Genomic DNA, 15,195 nt, shown 5'->3' on the forward strand with positions numbered 1-15,195 from the left:
ATCTACACAAATATGATAATAAATACTAAATAATGTGGTGTAGGTATTTATGAGAATGTCCCATAGCAGGTAACCAACAAATGTTTCGAAATAGTTCTAAATTGTTATATCTATCGTTCCTGTGACAGTTCTCATAAATATAGTTTCCACAAATTGAACCTTGATTAATCAGTAAATAGGATCCATGAGTATAGGTGACATGTGAAATTCTAATAGTTTAGAGAGGCTACCAAAACATGACAATAGAAAATGAAAGCAAGTGCAGTGGAGAGATCACATTTTTGGAACTCCAAACTCTAAGTATGCAAAGACAAAATTTAGCAATTGTAAACTTCAAAACATTATAAATGCATTGAAAACATGAATTTGTCTTTGATGATTGCAGTGAGGGAAGAAACAATACCTTGTATCCATTGCAGATGAGTAGTCGATCTTTGTTGTCTCTATATTATTTTCAACAATATTGAGGCTCTATAGTAGCCATTACAAATTGTCGCTTGTATTGAATAGACTACCCGGTACATTCAAAAGAGACATAAGAACTACCTACAGCATAATCAACAAATTTAAAGTGCATTAAAAATGGAGTCTGTCATGCATGCTATCCCCTGTTCTGCACTTGGTGGCTTTAGAATCCAAGTGAGAAGAAACTGAAAACACTTACAATTTCCTTTTAACTAAACTATTTTATAATTAAAAAAACACCAAGCAGGAGAGTAGAAAATCACTGAGATAACCAAAAACATAAAGATCCCCAAGAAAAACTGAGAAAAATGAGGTAACATAAAAGAGATTGCACAGAATGCAAATATGATCCTCCTGCAGAGTAGCCAATATCAATCAATTCAAGCAGACTGATTTGAATGCAATTTTTCAATATCAATCAACTTTTACAAAAAGATCTTAAAACAATCAAATGATTACCTGAGTGCGCGTCAAGAGAGACCCCACAGATTGCTGAACTCCATTGAATTTTATTATAAATAGAATATACTTTTTAAAATAATTTAATAAATAGAACATAAAATATCTATTTAAAATAATATTTGTAGATATAAATCATCCATTTAAAAAAAATTAAAATAAAAGGCTTAAATTAGTTAAAAACTAAATAAATAAGGATAAAAGAATTATAAAATACTTTTTAAAATAATTTAATAAATAGAACATAAAATATCTATTTAAAATAATATTTGTAGATATAAATCATCCATTTAAAAAAAATTAAAATAAAAGGCTTAAATTAGTTAAAAACTAAATAAATAAGGATAAAGGAATTATAAACAATTTTAAATGTAGTAAATTAAATTATAATTATTTTGTAGTGGATATCTATTGGCATTTCTTTAGATAGATTTGTTTAAGATATCTATACTAGTCTTACAGTTCAACCAAAGTGGTCCAAATGATATTTCAGAAATTATTTTAAGAATTTGTGAATTCTAGAAGTGAGCTTATTCTAGCAATACTTGAATGCCACATTCGGTAATTCCTACAACCAAACGAGCCTTAGGGTCTATTTGGTTGCTTGAATACAACCAAAATAAGAATTGAAAAATAGAATTTGTTTTGTATTTCGATATTAGGAATAGGAATGCATATTCCCATTTTGACTCCAAAAATGACCACATGTCCATTCTCAAAAATAACTATTATTGGAATAGTTATTCCTATTCTCATTTTGACTATTGATTATTTGATTAAAATTTTAAATCCGCAGAACTATTCGATGAAACAACCGAATCACGAATACATGGTTCCACAACTGTTGAATCAAAAATGCATTAGATGATCCTCCTTCGCAGTTCGTCACTGATCCCATTGCCAGAGACACAATTTAAATCATGTAACTGCGAACACGGGGAGAAAATTTGAGTAAAAGTCGTGTTTGTTCAGTGCAACAGACTGCCGCTCAAACTCTCAAATGAGTCCTCAACAATACGCATAGCTACAGCTTTAATGGGGTGAACATTTTATTTGCAGGTAGTCAGTCATATCATTTATATTATTGCACTCTCGGTGTTGATGGAGGGGATATTGAGGAAGTCTATGACCTTCTCTTTGTTAATGTAAAAGTTTGCACTGTCGCCCTCTCGACCCTCCTTATCTCAGGCTGCTCTTGTAGAGATACCCAAATAGATTTCAGAGACTCTAAAATCTATGTGCTTAGAGGTAGTGTCAGGTACGATTCCTGTGCTCTACATACAGATTTTATGGATGTCTCTGAGAAGAACCTCCTTATAGCAATGTCGTGAGAATGCTCGAAATAACAGAATACAAAGTGATAGCAGAACTCAGAATAAATCTACTGATCGCAGGCCACTTCGAGGGGGTAACCTCCTTTGAGCAAGCTCAATACAATAAATTCGTCCGTGCCCATCAAGGGCCTCAACCTATTCTTATATACTGGGTACGATCTAGAAAAGTAATACTACCTATGCATGTGGGATAATAAAATAAACTCACGGGACGACTTACAAAGCATATGCGTCCAACAACTCTACTCTAACAAAATAAACAGAAGGAACACACAGGTTCCTAACATCCCCTCTCCCTTAGAAAAAAGCTTTGTCCTCAAAGCTTAAGGTGTGGAAATTGTTGTTGAATCTGAAGAAGGGGTTCCCAGGTAGCATCCTCTGGTTGCATGCCATGCCACTGAATCAAGACCTCAGAGATGGAGCGAGAGCGAAGCTGGCGAGTGCGCTGGTCAATGATTGCCACCGGCTCCAGGATAATGGATCCTTCCGTATCCATTTCAGGGAGAGTAGTTTGGGCTCTGACAGTGGTACCCAGAACTTTCTTTAGACAAGAAACATGAAAGACTGGATGAATGCGGGAAGAAGGAGGAAGTTCCAGTTTATAAGCAACTGAACCAATCTTCTGCAGAACCTGATAAGGCCCATAAAATTTTGGGGCCAGCTTATGACGCCCTTGCAGCTTTAGGGAGGATTGTTTGTATGGCTGTAGACGAAGAAAAACCATATCCCCAACTTGAAATGAGCGCTCAGAACGGTGTTGATCTGCTTGTTGTTTCATCCGATTACGGGCCATGTGAAGATTATCCTGTAAGGTACGAAGAATCTGATCCCTGCTGCGGAGAACTATGTCAACTGCCTGGACTGGTGAGCTGTTGGGAGTGTAGGGAAGGAGCACTGGAGGTGCCTGACCATAGACTGCTTCATATGGAGTCATTTTAGAGGCAGTGTGGTAAGAGGTATTGTACCACCATTCAGCTAAAGGGAGCCACTTGGCCCACTGATGTTGCTGTTCGGAAGTGAAGCAACGAAGATAAGTTTCCAAGCATTTATTGACAATTTCCGTTTGACCATCAGTTTGTGGGTGATAGCCCGAACTCATCTTCAGTTTGGTGCCAGTTTTCTGAAACAGTTCAGTCCAAAAATGACTGGTAAAAGTTGCATCACGATCAGAGACAATGGAAGAAGGGAGTCCATGAAGACGAAATATCTGGTCCATGAAGATTTGTGCAACAGAGGAGGCAGTATAGGGGTGGCTGAGGGCACAAAAATGACTATATTTCGAGAGACGATCAACCACAACCAAGATCACTGTCTTGCCACCGGATTTAGGAAGCCCTTCAATGAAATCCATAGAAATATCAGTCCAAATCCGTGTAGGGATGGGCAATGGTTCGAGCAAGCCAGGAAGGAGGGTCGTTTCACCCTTGTGGCGTTGGCAAGTATCACATTCAGCCACCATCTGTTGAATCGTCTGTTTCATTCCTTTCCAAAAGAAGTTTCTCCTTGCTCGCTCATAAGTTTTGAGGAAGCCTGAGTGCCCTGCTGAAGGAGAAGCATGGAGTTCATAAAAAATAGCCTGATGTAGAGCTGGGTTCTGAGGAAGCACTAGCCGACCCTTGTATCGAAGAGAAGCACCATCCCAAGAGTAATGTGGTATAGCATAAGGATTATTGGCTAGCTGGTGAATGATTTGAGATAAAGAAGAGTCACTGTCATAGCCCTGCTGAACAGACGCTAACCAATTGGGAATGGGCTTAGAAATAGCGGAAAGGGAAGCTTGATTATCAAATGTGCGAGAAAGAGCATCTGCCACAATATTCTCCTTACCCTTCTTGTAGGTGATCTCATAATCATACCCCATGAGTTTGCTGACCCATTTCTGTTGTGTAGGAGAGGATACCCGTTGTTCCAGGAAGTATTTCAGACTTTGGTGATCGGTTCTGATGCAAAAATGACTCCCTAAGAGGTATGGCCGCCACTTCTGTACAGCATGCAAAATAGCCATCATTTCTTTTTCATAAGTAGAGAGGGCTAGATTCTTACCAGAGAGGGCTTTGCTAGTGAACGCAATAGGATGGTCATCTTGCAGGAGAACAGCACCCAATCCATTGCCGCAAGCATCACTCTCAATAGTGAAGGGTTTGGAAAAATCTGGCATCGCGAGAACAGGTGTACTGCACATAGCCTGTTTCAGTTGTTCAAATGCAGTCTCAGCAACAGGGGTCCAGGAGAAGGCATCCTTTTTTAACAGAGCTGTCAATGGTGCTGCAATTTTCCCGTAATCTTTGACAAACTTGCGGTAGTAGCCAGTCAACCCCAAAAAACCCCGAAGGCTCTTGAGAGTTTTAGGATGCGGCCAAGTTTTCATGGCATCTATTTTTGTAGGATCCACCCGCACTCCATGGTGTGCAACAATATGCCCGAGATACTCCACTTCCTCCTGGCCAAACACACATTTAGATAGTTTTGCACAGAGTTGATGATCAGAGAGAAGTTGCAAGACAAGCTCCAGATGATGGAGATGCTCAGCCCAAGTTTTGCTATATATGAGGATATCATCAAAGAAGACTAGAATGAATTTCCGGAGGTATGGTCGAAAGATGTTATTCATCACTGCCTGAAATGTTGAAGGAGCATTCGTGAGGCCAAAGGGCATGACTAAAAATTCATAGTGACCATCATGTGTGCGGAAGGCAGTTTTAGGTATATCCTCCTCATTAACCCGAATTTGATGATACCCAGAACGAAGATCTAACTTGGAGAAAAAATGAGCCCCATGAAGTTCATCAAGAAGTTCATCAACAACTGGAATGGGAAACTTGTCCTTTATAGTGAGATGATTAAGTGCTCGGAAATCAATGCAGAGTCGCCATGACCCATCTTTTTTGCGAACAAGCAGAACTGGAGAAGAAAAGGAACTGGTACTAGGGCGAATAATACCTTGCTTCAGTAAGTCACGGACAAGTATCTCGATTTCGGTCTTCTGATGAAATGGGTAGCGGTAGGGCCTGATGTTGGGCGGAACACTGCCAGGAAGGAGCTGAATACGGTGGTCCTCTGGACGAGAAGGAGGTAATCCCACAGGTTCAGCAAATACACCAGAATACTTGTCCAAAATGTGTTGGAGATCGGCAGGAGTGCTAGAGACTGCTGATGGCTGCATCTGAATGGAATGGAGCTGAGCGATGACACCATGTGAATTCTTCTTAAGAAGTTTTTCCATACGGTGTGAACTGATGATGCTGAGAGACCCTGGTTGTAAGCCTTTCAAAGTGTGTTGGTGCCCCTCGGCTGAAAACTGTATCCAAAGTTCAGCAAAATCCCAGAGAATGGGGCCAAGAGTGCGTAACCATTGGGCACCCAAAACCACATCACAGCCACCTAAGGGTAAGGCAAACATGTCAGAGCGCATGTTATAATCTCCAATAGAGAGACGCACATTGCGACATTTCCCTTTACAAGGTAAAGTGCCCCCATTGGCAATCATGACTTCAAAGCTAGAGCAGGGATGGATAAAGCAATCAGCCTGTTTGGCTATTCGTGGATCAATGAAGTTATGAGTGCTACCAGAATCAATGAGTATAGTAAGAGGGATCTTCTTGAAGAAACCCTGGACCCGCATGGTTTGTGGAGTAGTGACTCCTGCCAAAGCATGGACAGATATCTCTGGTGGAGCTTCTGGGGAAGGAGGTTCAGGCTGGTGAGGCTCAACCTCAGCATCCACTGTTTCCTGAGCATCTACATATTCTTCCAGTTCCGGTGGAGAATCCACATCCAAGAGATAGAGCTTTTGCTGAACACATCTATGGCCCCGAGACCATTTCTCATCACAATTATAACAAAGCCCTTTGTCTCGCCTAACTCGCATCTCTGTTTCAGACAAGTGCTTGATCGGAGTAGTTCTGGGAGCTGGTATGACTGGAGGGTTGTGAGAACCTGTATTTCTGAATGGAACAAAATTAGATCTGGAGCGTTGTAGAGCACTAATCTTGTCTTCCGCTAACTTAGCCAACCCAAGGGCTTCCATCATTGTAGTAGGTCGAAACATTTTGACTTCTGAGCGAAGTGCATCCTTCAGACCACTGACAAAACAACTACGGAAGAATTCATCAGACAAGCCCTCTGTGTGATTAGCTAATTTTTCAAACTCTGTCTGGTATTCTCTTACAGTGCCTGTTTGACGCAGTTTAGTGAGTGCTCCTGTGAAATCATCAAAGGAACTAGGGCCAAAGCGCTCCAAAATGAGGGTGCACAATTCGCTCCACGTTGGGCCTACATTAGCCTTGATGTACCAACGGAACCATTGAAGAGCTTCATGTTCCAAATGAAAAGATGCAAGGGAGACTTTGTGGTTATCCAAAGTATTATGCAAGCTGAAATACTGCTCTGCCCTATAGATCCATCCAGTCGGATCAGAACCATCGAAGCGTGGAAAATCAAGCTTTGGTCCACGGAAATTGCCAGAAGAGGACCCAGTATCTCCTGAATGGTTTCGGCTCATGGCTGACTGCTGAAAGTTAAGACCCAGAATTTTGTCATCCAGATCTTGAAGTCTGGTTTTGAGGGATGCAATTTCCTCTTCCATGATTTTTGCTCCTGTACGCGTAACAACCATAAAACAAGGTTTTTTTTTTTTTTTTTTTTTTTTTTTTTTTTTTTTTGGAAATGGGTAGAAGATGAGAAACAAAAACTTTTTTAGTTACGGCAAACTTGGATTTGGGTAAAACTCATATAGGAAATGGGTGTTCGACGGGTGGTGGGAGACTATCTGGGGACAAGGGAAAAGAAAAATGAGGGTTTCAAGGGTAGGGAGGCGAAATGAGGCGAACAGTCCAAGAGGGATAAGGGAGCAAAATGAGGAATTGAATCTTGTGGCTCAGTTTGGTGGCGATTGGATGAGAGGTGAAAAAGATAGGGCAAACCCTAAAATTAGATAAATGAGGGATTTAGGGCTTTGATATGTAAAATTTGGGGTTGGGTCGCCAAGGAAGGAAGTATGCGAAATGATATTGCAGACGTTCTGCGGAAGTATGAGCAGAAACAGAAAGCAAACAAGGAAGCTACGACTAAAAAACAGAAAAATTTTTACTCTTTTTTTTTTTTTTTTTCTGAACAGTTGACTTAGAAAAATTCACTCACAGACAGAACAACTGAAAAGAGTTATTGCAATAACAAGAGATATTAGAAGTGAGAGGAACCTGAAGGCCACGACAAAAAAAAAAAATTTGATGTAATTTCCACCCAGCGAGCCCAAGAGAGTGCTCTGATACCAGATGAGAAGAACCTCCTTATAGCAATGTCGTGAGAATGCTCGAAATAACAGAATACAAAGTGATAGCAGAACTCAGAATAAATCTACTGATCGCAGGCCACTTCGAGGGGGTAACCTCCTTTGAGCAAGCTCAATACAATAAATTCGTCCGTGCCCATCAAGGGCCTCAACCTATTCTTATATACTGGGTACGATCTAGAAAAGTAATACTACCTATGCATGTGGGATAATAAAATAAACTCACGGGACGACTTACAAAGCATATGCGTCCAACAACTCTACTCTAACAAAATAAACAGAAGGAACACACAGGTTCCTAACAGTCTCAAATCATACCAAGAACGCGTCAAATTCCAATTTCTATTTTGTTCAACAAAATAAAGAGAACAAATTTCTATTCTAGAATAGCAATTCTCATTCCTCAATTTCCATCCCTATGACCGAACAGGTCCCTAATGTAAACATGTGACCTAGTTCTTCTTCATTTATAGTGTTAAGTTGATCGCGTGTATCTATAGGTGTTAATGATATGTGTTTTCATTCTTAAACCTATTTCATATTCTTGCATGCTTCCTAATCTTCCTAATCACCTATAATATAAAGTTATCAAAAAAACATGTAGGATCCCCTAGTCCATATAGTCCTAGTGTTAGATTAACAGCTCCTAAATGAATAAAATTTAGTTACACATTGATTGTATTGATATCAAGGCATGAAAGAATATTCTCTTCTTCAACTAGCTAGAAGAAGTGTATCATTGTGAAGTTCTCTCTTGATCCTATAGATAATCTTGAATTGTACCATTCCACAATTACAAGTGCATCTTAAAATTTGACTGCATCCTCAAACTTTCAGTTTCTCTCTACAAAAAAGCTCTCTTAACACATGCACCAACTCCATTGTGCTCGCATTTCTATATCCATCCTCATAAAAGCTCCACACATGTTGGATGTTGTTTTTCTTGTGAGTCCTATTGAACTAATAATATATTCTAGTATTCTTGAAGTGACTGGTGCAATTATTTGACCATGTTAGATGTTGTGTTATTAGGATTTCTGATGCAAGAGCATCTTAGGTTCTTGGAGATCTTGAATTATTTTGGTGGGTATTTTGTTAATTTGTTCATGTTAGCTAGTTTGGATGATCGAGCTTGCAGTTTATTGATTGTTTGTTTTAGCTTGTGCAATTTTAGTGGCTTATTGTAGACCTAATGAGGATCATTCTTCTTTGATCGCACATCATGTATTCTTATTGGTTCAGTTATTGGTTTTTTTTTCTTTTAGGTAACATGTTCTCCATCATAACTTGGAGCGATGAAGGGAAATTTTTTGTGCAATGCATGAATTGAGTGTGTGATGGTTTGAGACTCTTTGTGGTGATTCTTGGATCATATGTGGACCCATGGGTTGGATCACACATCTCTATGTGCTTGTGTAATCAACTGTTGATCTTATCTTTAGGATTATTCTAGCTAGGGTTTTACAAAATATTCAAATTACATTAAATTCAATAAACTGTATTTTAATTTTAGTTGAATCAAATTTTATTATTTTAATTTAGTTAGTAAAAATTTATTAGTGAAATAATTTGTTAAACAAACAAGGTCATTTAAATATTTAATGTTTGTGTCAAAAAAGTCATCTTGATAGATTTTTTTTAACATGTCAATATCAACTATTATATGAAACACCAACATAGTCATCTAATGTGTCAAGTTGATCACGCATATTCATTGGTGTTAATGATATATTTTTCCATTCTTAAACTCATTTCACATTCTTGCACTCTTCCCAATCACAGGTTGTTTGATTAAGAACTCTTAAATGAATGTCATTTAGTTGACAACATGATTGTATCAATATCATGTCATAAAGATGTTCTCTTTTTCAACTAGGTAGAAGTGTATCATTGTGAAGTTCTCACTTGATCCTTTAGATAATCTTGAATTGTACCTTTCCACAATTGCAAGTGCATCTTAAAATTTGACTGCATCCTCAAAATTTCAATTACTCTTTACAAAAGAGCTCTCTTAACACATGCACCAACTCCATCATGTTTTCATTTCGATATCCAACTTCATGAAAGCTTGACATATATTGGATGTTGGTTTTCTTGTGAGTCCTAATTAACTAATAATATATTCTAGAATTATTGGACTATTTTGTTCAATTATTTGACCATGTTAGATGTTGTGTTATTAGGATTTCTAATGCAGGAGGATCTTAGGTTCTTGGTGAGCAACCGTTGATCTTATCTGTAGGATTATTCTAGCTATTGTAACTTGTTTTCCTATTATTAGGAAAAGTGATTCCTTTTGGGTCAACCTATTGAAGGTTATCTATAAATAAAATGTGGTAGGGTGTCTTGGAATCACGAGAGAGGAAGGGAGGGATAGTAGGTTATCTCTTGGGTCTTGTGGGATCATAAGGGAGATCTAAGTTCGATTTCCTTTGTAATGGTTGTAACCAATAAGGTCCTATGAGCCAACATGTTTGATGTAGATTTTATGCAATAATATACTTTCTGATAATAAAAGTATTATTTTAGTTGTGTCTCCGTGTGCTTCCTTTGTGTGACTCATTGTTGCAAGGTTTGGACATCTCCTTCGGGATTCTCTTGCCTTGAGTTGCATCAAGTGGTATTAGAGAAAATTTGTGTTCCTTCTAGAATTGGATCATATTATGAACCCTATTTTGATTTGTTGTTGTATCGCATAATGTGGATTTGAGTCACAATTGTAAAGGATTTCCACATGAATTAGAAGGAATTAGAGATGCCTCTAAGAATATTTAGAGGTATTGCTAATGAAAATTTTAGGGATTTGCAAAGGCAAGTAAAAGAATTGCAAGATGAATTGTGAAGGATAATTACATCACAAGTTGATCAAGATAGTGATGAAACTTTTGAGGAAGAAGAACTATTAGGAGAAGTCATTGAAGATGACAAAGATCCAAATGAGGCTATATTTCTTAATGTTATGTCCAAGATAAGAAAGATATTTGAATTTAAAGTTTTTACATTTGTTGGTATCCTTAATGAGAATGAAGAATACTTTGAGTATAGAGAAGTGGAGGATCCTAATTAGGTTCATTTAGCAAAGACTAGTTTGAAAGGTCATGCAAGTATTTGGTGGAGACAAGTCCAATTGGAAAGGAACAAGAGAGTCAAAGAAAATATTTCTAAATGAATAGGATGGCTAAAATTTTGAAAAGATTATTCATATTAGTTGATTATGAATTAGAATTTTTTTAGAAGATGTAGGGATTGAAGGAAGATGAAAAATCAATATATGAGTATATTGAGGAGTTTTATAGGACCATGATTAGGGTTGGTCATTCTAAAGTTGATAAGGAAAAGGTTTCTAGGTGTATCTTTGATTGGAAACCTATTATTCAAGAGGAGTTACTTCCAATTTTATCTAACCCTCTTACACCCTAACAACAACACTCTACAGAGAGATCATATCAATCACAAAAGAGCCCCCCGCCTTGGGAAGGAGGACTAACATGAATCAAGGGAGGGCCACCACAAGAATAATGATCAATATTAGCTTACACCTAAGAATCAAAAGGAACCTTCATAGGTGATGCAAGGGCATCTAAGGGTAAAGGCTGTTGACTCAGATGTGGGTTTTGGTTGAGATTCACTTTTGGGGGTCATAACTTTTGACTTGGATGTGGGTTTGGGTTGAAATTTATAGGAAGTTTCATTAGAAGGAGTTATTTAGATTGTCGATCAAGCTCAGTTTGATAGGTGGTTGTTTCAACATTTTTTTGGAAGCCTGAAATCTTGTCTTGACCTCTGAATATGGCCTTTTGTATTTTTTTCCAATTTTTTAGAAAGTTATTTTTGTAATAAATCTGAAATTATACTTTTGATTTCATTGATTAGTTGGCAATTCGTCTTGCCTTAGTTGGGGGCTTTTCTTGGGAAAAATTGGGATTCATAAGATGAGTTTTTAAAATTACCAAAAATGGAAAAATCTATTTTTTCAAAAAATCTACCAAATATGGTAATTTTTGGAATTGTAATAAGGAGGTGTTTGTTTTCATTGTAGAGGAAAATTAGAGTTGTGAAAGTTTTAATGAAGAGTTATGGTATTCTGAAACATTTATCTTGTGTCAATTTTTGAATTATTCTTTGGCGAGATCGAGTTACATCATTTGTTATCAAAGTAGTAAGATGGTTGGGAGAGGAAGAGGAAGAGGAAGATGAGGCATCACTCCAATGTAAAGATTGGTACTAGAAATGAAGAGGGAGATTGAAGGACTCAATGAGTGACTAGATAATCAAGGAATACAAAGAGGAAATGAATCTGATGAAGAGGGAGAAACTGTAGAAGAAAGACTGGGAGAAATGAGCTATGAAGATAGAGTTCTTAGGGCTTTAGAAGGAAGAATTGAAGTCATAAAGATTGACATTTTAGACAATGCTAGTAGCCTTAAGCTAGAAGAACTAATAGACTAGCTGAACAAGATGGGGAAATTTTTATAATGAAAGCCTATGACAGAAGAAAAGAAGATGAAGTTTGCATGCACAAAACTAAAAGGACATGCAATGATATGGTGGAATCACCTCCAAAAGGAACAAGTTAGAAATGACAAGGAGAAGATTAAGACATGGATCAAGATGGAGAAAAAGCTAAGAGAGAAATTCTTACCCATGGATTATTCACAAGCCCTCTTTCACAGATTCTAGAATTTGAAGCAAAACTTGTCTTCAGTGCAAGACTATGCAAATGAGTTCCACAAGCTATCCATGCACATAGAGAATCATGAAAATAATGAGCAGATGGCTGCTAGATATGTGAATGGCTTAAAATTCTCTATTCAAGATGAATTGGGCATGCATTGTGTTAACAGTATGGAGAAAGCCTACCAATTAGCTCTAAAGGTTGAAGAAAAGAAAAATAGGCAATATAACCAAAGGAATAGAGGTGGTCGAAGGGGTACCTCAACTCCATTTTGGGGAGGTTCTAATAATGTTTAGGGAGAGATTTTTTAGGGTTTTGAAAAAAATATAAACACTAGGCAAGGTCCTCCAAATCAAGAAAGAGGAAGGGGGTTTCAACAAGGTTGAGGCTACAAAAGTGGAAGAGACTAGGAAAACTAGAGAAGGCCTCTCGCTTGTTTTAGGTGTAGAGAAGAATGACATAGGGCTTTTGAGTGTTCCAATTTCAACACGTAGGATAGAAATTAAGGAGGGCCATCCAGAGTGAACCTAGCCCAGGCTGACAATGAATTTGAACAAGAAGTATCTCCAGATATGGGAGAAAGTCTCATGATGAGAAGGACAATGATTATTCCAGCCAAGGAGGATGTAGAGGAGAAGGGCATTGATGATTCATGGCTCAAGACCAACATATTTCAGACAAGTTGTACCTTAGGGGGAAAGGTATGTCAAGTAATTGTTGATGGAGACAGATGTGAGAATATGGTTTCTAAAGAAATGGTGGATAAATTAAATCTCCAGTGTGAAAAGCACCCTCATCCTTATTGGATTGCATAGTTTAAAAAGGGAAGTGAAGTCACAGTAAATAAGAGGTGCCTTGTTAAATTTTCCATAGGAAAGGTCTACAAGGATGAGCTATGGTGTGATGTGATTTTGATGGACACATGCCATGTCCTCTTGGGTCGTCTCTAGCAGTATGACACAAAGGTTATTCATAATGGGGAAAAGAATACTTACACCTTCTAGAAGGATGGATCTAAGGTAGTCTTATTACCTCTCAAGGGTGATGGAAAAACTAAAAGTATGCTTTCTGAAAATGAAGTTGTTAAGGAGATGAAAGTGTCAAGGTGTTGTTATGCATTGGTAGTACAAAAGGGGAAAGAGGAAGACTTGACTATACCACCAAAAGCAGTTGCAGTGTTGGAAGAATATTCAGATGTTATCCCAGAAAAGTTACTTGATGGAATTTTCCCAAAATGAAATATCCAACATCATATTGATCTTATTTCAGGAGCAAGTCTCCTCAAGCAAGCAACATATGGAATGAGTTTGACACAGCATGCAGAACTGAAAAAACAGGTGACTAAGCTCATACAAAAGGGCTTAGTATAGGAAAGCATGAGCCTCTGTGTTGTCCCAAAATTATTAACTCCAAAGAAAGATGGAATGTGGAGGATGTGCACAGACAGTCGAACCATCGATAGGATAACCATCAGGCATCATTTTCTTATCCCACATTTGGATGACATGATAGATGTTCTTGCTGGAGTGACATATTTCTCTAAGATTGACCTACATAGTGGGTACCATTAGATCTGCATTTGAGAGGGGGTGGAAAGTAACTTTCAAAACTAGGGATGGTTTATATGAATGGAAGGTTATGCCTTTTGGTTTATCCAATGCACCTAGTACTTTTATGAGACTCATGAACAATGTGTTGCGTTACTACATTGGTAAGTTTGTAGTAGTTTATTTTGATGATATACTAATTTTTAGTAAGGGAAGGGAAGAACATCTGCAACACTTGAGGATTATATTGGGGGTAATGAGAAGAGAAAAGCTCTATGTTAATTTGAAGAAGTGTAGGTTCATGCAAGAAAGTTTGGTTTTTCTAGGATTTTTCATTTCTATAGATGGTTTCAAGATGGATCTAGAGAAATTTCAAGCCATTCTTGAATGGCATTGTCCACATAGTATCACTGAGGTGAGAATTTTTCATGACTTGGCTACTTTCTATAGAAATTTCATTCATAATTTCAACAGCATTGTAGCTCCTGTGACAAACTGCACTAAGGGTCAGGAGTTTTCATGGACCAAAGAGGTTGAAGAGAGTTTACAATACCTAAAGAAGAAGTTCATTGAAGCTCCAATACTAGCACTACTAGATTTTGACAAAGTGTTCAAAGTGGATTGTGATGCCTCACATGTGGGCATTGGTGCTGTACTTAGCCAAGAAGGTAATCCTATTGCCTTTTTTAGTGAAAAATTGAATGATGTGTGAAAGAAATATTCTACATATGATATAGAATTCTATGTAATTGTGCAAGATTTGAGGCACTGGAAGCATTATCTAGTAGCCAAAGAATTTGTGTTGTTTACAGACCATATTGCTTTGAAATACTTGAACACAAAATAAATTGAACACTAGACATGCAAAGTGGGTCTCTTTCCTACAGGGGTTTACCTTTTTTCTAAAGCATAAATCAGTGAAATAGAATCAAGTTGAAGATGCCTTAAGCATGCAAGTTGTTCTTCTGACCATCATGGAAATAGAGGTGGTTGGCTTCGATGCAATCAAAGGCTTGTATGAATCTGATAGTGACTTTTGGGAAGTTGTTGATTAGTTGAAGAATCTAGTACTTGGGTACATAAACACTATTCAAGGTGAGTATCTAATGAAATATGGTTACTTATTCAAGGGGAAGCAACTATGTGTTCCTATAGGCTCAATGTAGAAAAATATTTTTTGAGAATTTCATAGCAGTGGTATGGTTGGGCATTTTGGGAAGGATAAAACAATAGCTTTGGTGGTAGATAAATACTATTGGCCAAAGATGAGGCAAGATATCATCAAGTTTATGGAGAGGTGTCAAATTTGTTAAGTAGCCAAAGGCCACTCCTAGAACACCAGATTGTACATGCCATTACCAATACCAGTAGGACCATGGACAAACTTGAGTATGGATTTTGTATTGGGATTGCCACATACACAGT

Source organism: Cupressus sempervirens, chromosome 9 (assembly GCF_028749045.1).
Source record: "Cupressus sempervirens isolate cs-2001-9-10 chromosome 9, ASM2874904v1, whole genome shotgun sequence".
Lineage (NCBI taxonomy): Eukaryota > Viridiplantae > Streptophyta > Pinopsida > Cupressales > Cupressaceae > Cupressus > Cupressus sempervirens.